This window comes from Martes martes (assembly GCF_963455335.1).
Source record: "Martes martes genome assembly, chromosome: 2".
Classification (NCBI taxonomy): domain Eukaryota; kingdom Metazoa; phylum Chordata; class Mammalia; order Carnivora; family Mustelidae; genus Martes; species Martes martes.
The window spans coordinates 91,722,524-91,732,159 of NC_137889.1; positions in this window are offsets into that span (position 1 = coordinate 91,722,524).

Sequence of the window (9,636 nt, forward strand, 5' to 3'; positions counted from 1 at the left end):
TTATGGTGACAGTAAAGAAATAGTACAAATACTAGATACGACTTTCAATAGATAACAGAATAGAATTACTTTCAGATTATGTGGATTGAAAGATTTTCATATATATATTCTGTTGACAGTGAATAGATAAGAATTATTACAAAAGCGAAGAGCGTATTAAATCACCAGTTTCATATTCATGTATAAGTGGGATGATTTCCAACATAGTAACAGTAGAAACCAGGCTATCTGTTAATTGGTCTCTTTTGAGTTTGGTTTTAGACTATATGTCACAGGTGTATCACTTTGATAATGTAATCTCTCCTGGTGTATGACTGCATTATTTCCCTATTTCCCTAATGCTTCTGCATTATTTCCCTATTGGATAGTGACAAAATCTGTTTGCTTTATATTGAAGACAGATACTTCTATCAGAAATATTATCTTCACTATGCAAGAGTATCAGTTAACAATAAAACATGATATCTGAGGTGGGGGAAGCTGTGAAAAAGGATGGGGAAATTGATACAAAACACCCTAATGAACCATTTATCAATAAGTAGTTTAAACTAAATGTAATATAAAAATATAAAGTTGACCAATCTAAACTGCAGTTGATATAGTACCAAGAGATGATTACCAGTTCTTATTTTTAAAGGACTGTCTTGCATTTTAAGCTGTTTTCATGTGAGCTAAATACAATGGATGAAAGAAAGAAAAAAAAAGAAAAGAAAAAGAAAAAGAAGGAGAAAGAAAGAAAGAAAAATGGTGATTGAAACTGTTCACTAGTATCTGTGGTATGATGTTAAATTTTTTTAAGAAGGATTTCTGCTTTGATCATTGACAGATACAGTTTGTTTGACCAAATGCCTAGCCTTCTACCTGGATTAACTTAAAACATGGCTTTTGGTTTTTCATATTTAAACTGCATTAAACACTTTTTAAATTTTAATTAAGCTGATTAAAATTTTTGAACACTGTAACTATGTTCTGATACCAGTATAAAATTTAAAGGAAACATTAACTTATGGCAAAGTCTTTTTTTTAAAGTTTTTATTTAAATTCTTGTTAACATACAATGTAATATTGGTTTCAGGTGTACAATTTAGTGTTGTAGCACTTACACACAATACCTGGTGCTTGTCACAGTGCAGACTGTATAATAGTTATTTTCTTAAAAGTTATGTGAATATCCTGTTTACCCAGCAACTTTTCACTGAATAGTTTTGGGATCTATTGATTCTGACCTGAAATAGAACATTTGGGATTAGAAAGTGGTGATTTTATAATTCTTTTTTTACATTTATGGGCTGGCATTCTTTGACGGAAAGGTTTCCCTCTCAGGTCAGTATAGACCATGGATTGTTTTGTTTTGTTTTAATTCAGTATTAGTACAGGTTAGATTTTTAAACATTTCTTATTTAAATTCAATGTAGTTAACATATAGTGTATTATTAGTTTCACGGGTAGAATTTAGTGATTCATGAGTTGTGTATAACACTTAGTGCTCCTTACATCAACTGTCCTCCTTAATGCCCATCACCCAGTTACTCCAACCCCCCACCCACCTCCCCTCCAACAACCTTCAGTTTGTTTCCTGTGATTAAGAGTCTCTTATGGTTTGTCTCCCTCTCTGTTTTTATCTTATTTTATTTTTCCTCTCCCTATGTTCATCTGTTTTGTTTCCACATATGGGTGAAATCATATGTATTTGTCTTTGTCTGACTTATTTTGCTGGGCATAATACCCTCTAATTTAATCCACATCATTGCAAATGGCAAGTTTTCATTTCTTTTGATGGCTGAATAGTAATCCATTGGTTATATATACTACATCATCTTTATCCATTCATCTGTCAGTGGACATCAGGGCTCTTTCTGTGGACATTGCTGCTATAAACATTAGGGTGCAGGTCCCTCTTTGAATCACAGTTTTGTATCTTGTGGATAAATACTTAATAGTACAGTTGCTGGGTGATAGGGTAGTTCTATTTTTAACTTCTTGAGGAACCTCTGTACTGTTTTCCAGAGTGTCTGTACCAGTTTACATTCCTACCAACAGTGTAAGAGGGTTCTCCTTTCTCCACATTTTTGTTTAATGACAAATTTTTAAACAAGACCAGTGGTTCTCAAAATGTGGTTCCCTGACCAGCAGCAGCAGTGAACTCCTTAAAATTCTCATTCCACCGTGCTCGCTTCAGCAGCACATATACTAAAATTGGAACGATACAGAGAAGAAAATTCTCATTCCACCACAAACTGAATTAGAAATTCTGGGTTGGGGTCCTCTATGTGATTCTTTTGCACTCTCACGTTTGAGAACTACTGACCTAGAGTATTTTATAGTAAAACTCGAAGGCTGTGTCTTCCACCTGTTTTGGAGCTAAGTACTTTTCTTTAGCTCTTAGAGATGACTAAAGTCATCTTTAGTAACTGTTTAGGTCTGGAAAGTATGACACTCTCCATCAGAAGATTTTCATTTTAACTGTATATACAGATTATAAGTATATTTAAGAAAGGAATTAGATGAGTTCCTAATTCTTGTGCATATATTTGCTATTGATTAGGGAAGTAATTTAAAAAGTGTAGAATTCTCTGGACCCTAAAGACCCCAGGCTAGGTCTTACTGGTAGTCATAAAAATATGCACAGTGTACAAAGCTTGACCATTTTCTGTTTAGTCTTGTTGACTCTTATGTGATATTTTTGGACTGGGAATGGAATAATCATCTTTCTCTGTAATATGACAGCTGTGCAACAATAGCATCACATGTGTGGAATGTTCTCAAAGTGTTAGTGCTGAAATAAATTTTAGACCACATCTGTACATCTTTCACGATGTAAGATAATGTGTTCATATCCTGTAACTCTTTTAGTAGCCCTCTTTCTCTCCTTCTCTCCCTCCTTCCTGCCTCTCTCTCTTTCTCTCCCTCAACCCTTTCCTCTATTTCAGTTATGGGGTCAATCATTCCCTCCCTAAGGAAACTTTCCTTGGCCTCCTTTGTTACATCAGTTGCCCCATTACATATTGTTTTAATTCTGTATTCCTCTACCTTGCAGTACTTACTGCAATATTAATTTTATGTGTATTTATGTGATTGGTTCAATATTATGTCATCAAAGATTAACACACAATTGGTGCCCCGTAAATGTTGGTTGGTTAAGTGTGCGCCATCATCGTAAAGATATTTTATGTTTTTCCAAAGAAAGATACTTTAGAAAACATTTTAAAACCCAGGGAGTCCTAGGCCATGTGTAAATATAGATACCGCTTTCCTTTCTGTTTTGCAAATGATGAGATACATTTCATTAACAACAGCAATGGCTCTAATGTGCTGATCCGGTCTTACATGATAAGCACTCTATATGTATGATGCCATGTATTTCTTCTAAGATTATAAAGTTGTTTTTGTGTATATGTTTTAGTAGAAATGAGGAAACTGAGGTTGTGTTCTGTGGTCTGCCAAGCTCAGCCAAACTTTTTATTTTTTATTTTTTTTATTTTAAATCATGCTGATGCAAAAATTATGAAACCAGTAGACAGAGAATGTGGAGGAGTGTATCTTCTCTTTATTCCTGATTTAACTCAGGGCTCAGCACTATCTGTGCATTGCTTATGCTGATGCTACCCTCTTCAGTGATGCTGTTGTTGCTTTTCCGGTGATTGGTGATTGAATAAGTGATGGAGATCTTGCAAGGCTGAAGGTCTCTTCTTAATTTGCTTTTCAATACAGTTATTATGTGCCCTCCCTGCCATTCAGTCATAATCCTTTTACCCCCATCTGGTCAGAATCTCCCAATTAGTTAACAAAAATTTAATATGTAAAGAAGTATAATTTGCAGATTGAGTGCCTTTATGCAGAAAACGTTCGAACATTAGATATTCTCCATATTTGGAGATATACAGCTTATCTTCTGGAAAGGTTGACACAGCTTTGGGTACCTTGTTCAAGCAAGGGAATACATGATCACAGGGTAGTATCAACTTAGTTTCTTTTGGCTTTTAATCTTCAGATTATTTATTTAAATGTGGGTTTAATCAATGTTCAAATGTTTGTAGCAAAGGAAGTACTTAAAGGCTAGAAAGTCCATGGATAATTAAAGAGTTGAATTTCGTTATTCTGACGCCCTCTTATTAGACTGACTGTACAAAGTTACATATTTTATAATGTGTTTAAATCAATAAGTAACATGAGTAAATATAGATGCATATCAACAAGAAGAAAAAAAAAATCAGTAGTTTAACAGAGTATTTTACTTATGGCCTGTTTTGTAGCTTTTACCAGAACTTGTTTCTGTCGGTGGAATCATTTAATCATTAACTGGAGCCTCAGCCTTGCCCCTGATTCAAGATTAATCCTTTTCTGTAGTAGGAAGACTGGCTGGTTTCTAACTCAACACTTCTGGAGTTAGCATCAGCCACCCTTGATGTCCAGCCTAATATTATAACATTTATATAGTAATGCTTCTTTCTTATAGCTTAAACTGAGTTCTTACCTAATATTTTTTTGTGCATCTTGATAAATTGCCCAATTGTCACTATTTCTTCTAGTATTTGAGCAAAGACTTTCTTTTGACAGAGCCTACTTTGTTACTTTACTGGGATCCTATGTCTAAAACCACTTCATTTCCTCAGTCCTTTTATGAGCCAGTCAGACTCTCCCCAAAATACCATTCTTCTGGGTCTCTAAATATCACCAGCTCTTAGAAGTATGCTTCATCTCCAGTATTCACTCTTGGACCACCATGTTGCCAACTACTTATGGCACATTGCCATGTTCCCAGAAACTCAGGCTGGTTGGACTTCTTGGAAGTATTTATAGCTGGGTTTCTAGAGCACTTCCCAGACTCTAGTGCAAGTCTCTTACCAGCTTCTGACCATCACGAAAGTTATTTTGCTATACCTAATCTTCCTTTACCCAGCTGTGTCACAAGATAGAGCTCCCTCTTTCATCATCATTAACAAGAAACATTTTGTAAATGCTTATTATGTATAAGTCAGTCTATTTCAAAAAGAATGTACCTCCTGGGGTTCCTAAAGTTCCTGAATAGCTTAATCCATAATAAATGAAATACATATTCTTCCATGTTTTGTTTGGTACCCAAATGTGATATGTGTATACAAAGATGTGTGGAATGTGCATATGCATTCTTTAGGGTTCACTGATTTTCCTTTTCTAGTCAAATGTTAATTTCAGTATAATCTGCCTCTTCTCCATTCTTCATAAACTTACTTGAATATGATATGTTTGGAATATAGAACCCCTAAAGAAGCATACTGTGGATAGTGTGATACATCCTCTGATTTTCTGTACTCATTAATAAAAACTAGCAGTATCCTTGTGTTCAGATATTGCTGAACACCCCTGTTCAACTCTCCTCGGAGTCTTAGTGATATACCTTCTCTTTCAACCAAACTCAGACTAACATGTCATGTTTCTTATGTACCCATTCCCTGCAATTAACCATTGCCTGGAAGTAGTTAAATACTCTGATTCTGTTAATGAGTTGTTATTGTTGTAAATGTATGGCTTTTGTGTTTGTTTGTTTGTTTTGGGTGTTGGTTTCTTTTGGGTGTCAGCAGCATATGATATATCACAAACCAAACAAGTGAACATGAATAAAGGTATGGCAAAAGTAAAGCAAATGTAGGCTTTACCATTTTAGGCAATTCTTCCTTTAGAAACTATTCTTATGTTTATTTGCTTTTGTTTATTTATAGTTATACAAATTACCAGAGCATTAATTCTGAATATATGAAATATGTTTAGTGAGTAATGCTTCCTAATACATAGTATTCTCCAGAATATTCAAGAAAGGCTTGAAAGGGGAAAATCAGGGTGCCTGGGTGGCTCAGTGGGTTAAGCCTCTGCCTTCGGCTCAGATCATGGTCTCAGGGTCCTGGGATCGAGGCCCACATGGGGCTCTCTGCTCAGCAGGGAGTTTGCTTCCCCCCCCTCTCTCTGCCTGCCTCTCCGCCTGCTTGTGATCTCTCTCTGTCAAGTAAATAAATAAAATCTTAAAAAAAAAAAAAGGGGAAAATCATACAGAGTATACAGAAACATTAGATGAGACAGGGAAAGGAAAAAGTAGTTCCAATTCAATATTAGAAATGTAGATAAGTGTCATTTATTTTAGGTAAAGTTTCAAGATATTTTATGGATAACCAAACTGATGGGTCTCTACTTCAGGATTCCTAAATTTATTTATTTTATTTATTTATTTTTTTTAAAAGAGTTTATTCGTTCATTTGACAGAGAGAGAGATCACAAGTAGGCAGAGAGGCAGGCAGAGAGAGAGGAGGAAGCAGGCTTCCCACTGAGCAGAAAGCCTGATGTGGGGCTCGATCCCAGGACTCTGGGATCATGACCTGAGCCGAAGGCAGAGGCTTTAACCCACTGAGCCACCCAGGCGCCCCAAGAATTCCTAAATTTAAAAAAGGATGTTAGGTACACCTGGGTGGCTCAGTTGGTTGGGCTGCTGCCTTCGGCTCAGGTCGTGATCCCAGGGTCCTGGGATCGAGTCCCGCATTGGGCTCCTTGCTCAGCGGGGAGCCTGCTTCTCTCGCTGCTTCTGCCTGCCTCTCTGCCTGCTTGTGTGTACTCTCTCTCTCTCTCTCTCTCTGGCAGATAAATAAAAATCTTTAAAAAAAAAAAAAAAAAGGATGTTAACTACTGGGAAGACAGCTCAAGGATAGTTACTTTGATTTTGTTTTGATTTTTGTTGTTTTATTCATATGCACAAGACCCAGGAACACTAAAAGTATTTGTTAATAAACGAGTTACTAAAGTTAGAATGCACTTCCTAAAGGAGTATTATTAAAAATATAGATCACTAAATTGGGCCATTAAGAAGGTCATTAGAAATTTGTGCATAACAAGCATATAAACTTATAGCAACATTATTGCTAAAATTAACTTTGAGAGTTATTTCCTACAGTATTACACAATATGTAAATATGGTGGTATTGAGGACATACTTTCTTCATCAACACAGTTCAGCTTCTGAAAGGATAAAGGGCTCCACAGTGGAATAGTCTAAGCTGACTATAGAAATAGTGTATTGCGAAGCATTCCTAAGGGAATTTCAAATGTCCCAGGTCCAGGCGCTGAAGGGGATAAAGGGTAAAGTCACTATGCGCTAACTCTTTAGTAAGAGAAAGAAGGAATTGCCACCTAGGATATTTCTGAGGAGTAGTGAACCCGAGCTCATTGGATGATGATACAGAAAGCACAAAGCCCCAGAGGTCTATGTAGGACATGAATGAATGAGGTATTTTAAAAGCTGAAGAGTTTTGATTTCGATATAGTACATTCTGAAGTTCTGGAGGTCCTCCAGCCCTGTTCCAGTTCGCTGTGCTTGTGTCTCCAGTCACCTCCATGGTGGGGGAGCTATCCAGGGTACTAGGCTTCTGCTGAAACCCTCTTGGAAAATTGTGCAAAATATTTTTGTTTTTGTTTTTGCTAATCCTAGAGCCTGTCTTTGGAGACACTATATCATTCTCTTGGAATGACTAACCTGTCATCATTTGGTTTATTCTAGTGGGCCCTTCAAAGCCCAGTTCAAGTGTAAGTTCAAATACACCTGCAGTCCTATTCAAGAAGCCTATTCTGGGTGTCAGATCTCCATTTAAAGTATCATAATTCACTGCTTGGTTGTGCTTTATGCCCATTAGATCTTGAGCTCTGTGAGGACAAGGATTTTGTATTTTACTCTGTTTTCAAGCAGCTGGTCTAAATCAGTGAAATGAAGATCCTCTGTAATTGATTAATGAGTGAATACTGCTGAAGAGTGACTTGGATTTTGTCCATCTGTGCAAACTATTCCCTGTTCTAGCCACTATCCTAAATCACATCCAGGCTCACTTTGAATATTGCTCTTCATGGCTTTTTCACAGACTGAAAATTTGTTCTTAACTTGAAACCGAGTAATTTAAAATGGCTAAAAGTCTTGAAAAAAATGAAAGGACCAGGAAGTATGGGCTTAGATGCTGCAGGTGTTGTTAGGGGATTAGTAAGGTTTAAGGATGTAAGAAGTGGTAGTACAGGCTGGTACAGAGGATAGGGTCAAAGGAGAGTCTGGTTTATCACTTCCTGAAAACAGAACCCAAAACATGACTTTCTAAGGCCTTTAGAATATGGGATCTCCTCTCAAATCCCATAGCCTAAATCCCCATTTTGGAGGCCTCATGAGGCTGACAGAATTCTTTAAATTCAGTAAGCAAATGGTACTAGGCCCTGTGTATATATTGGTTAATAACACATGTGTTGTTCCCCTCCTCCTGAAGCTTAGTTCCCAGTTGCAGGACTCACATATCCTTGGTCCTTGCTGAGAATGGAAGTTGGTGGCCTTCTTTTCTCTCTCTTGTAGCCACCCTCCTGGCCTCCTGCACTGCCCTAAAGAGTAAGTGTGCTTGTTTCCAGTACTCCACCCCTGCACACATCATTGCTCTGAGTGTCCAGTGTGGCAATAAGTGACTGTATCATTGTAGAAAAACTTTATTTACGTAGGGTATCCTGTCACTAGTTTTGTAATGACTTGCTGATCACTTTCACATGATGTTGGTGAAGTATGTGCCTGTATAATTCCCTTATAAGAATATTACAAAAATAGCTTAGGTACTAGTTTGTTTTTTTGTTTTTTGTTTTTGTTTTGCTTTTGGTCAGAAATTCCCTATATTTCAGGGCCATGAGCTATAGGAAATGGCTGTGTGGCATTTTCATGGAGAACAGTTTCACTTTATAGTTCTACCTTTCATGTTTTTGTAGTATATATACTGTCTATCCTGGACATCATGTATTTCTCTTCCCTGCTTTTATTTTCCGTCTGTTATCAGTGGCAATGTTTCAGTTATGAAGCAGAAACAGAATAGCTATATTTCTTAGTAATTTCTACCCCCTTTGGGAACTTAGTTATAGAACTCACAGAAATACTGTAATTCAAAATAACTTAGATTTAAAAGAAAGGATTTTAAAGTGTTAAAATTAAAAGATGAATAAAGCAGTTTTCTGTAACCATCTTAACCTCATAGTTTGGAAAACTGGTAATTTCTTTGCTAAATAATATATGGTCATTATTAATTTTATGAATTAAAGACCACTACAGCCATTTTTTAAGTAATACTAGAGATGAACTATTCCTATAAGTAGTATTCAACTACTGAAAAGAAAAGTTGCCCTAAAACTGAGGAGTGAGTATGATGTGTGGTCACAGTTTTTGTGGTTTATAATGAAATTGTTAGGAGAAAGGGATAAATTTTAGTAATCATGCAACACATTTGTGTTATGTAAGCGCAACTCCAGGAATCCTCAGCCTTCTGTCAAGACTAGGATTCCTTGGGGACCAAAAGTGATGATTGCGTCTGATTTAGAATGTGGTCAGGAAAAGATGCTCTGATTACATTCTTCTTCAGTAAGAGAAGGTAAGGCAGTTCACATCCCCATCAAAACCAGTTTAAGAGTCTGAACAAATATTACTGAATTAAAATTTTTTTTGACTAGGAAATTTATTTGATATTAAATCAAAATACTTGGATCAGTCTTTGTTAAGTACATGTGCGGACAAACATACACATGTATATATTAGTATAATGTCTTATAATGGGATCTGTCTTGTATAAATTTCTTTTAATAATGGAGGTGATTTTAGTCTTTTTGTTT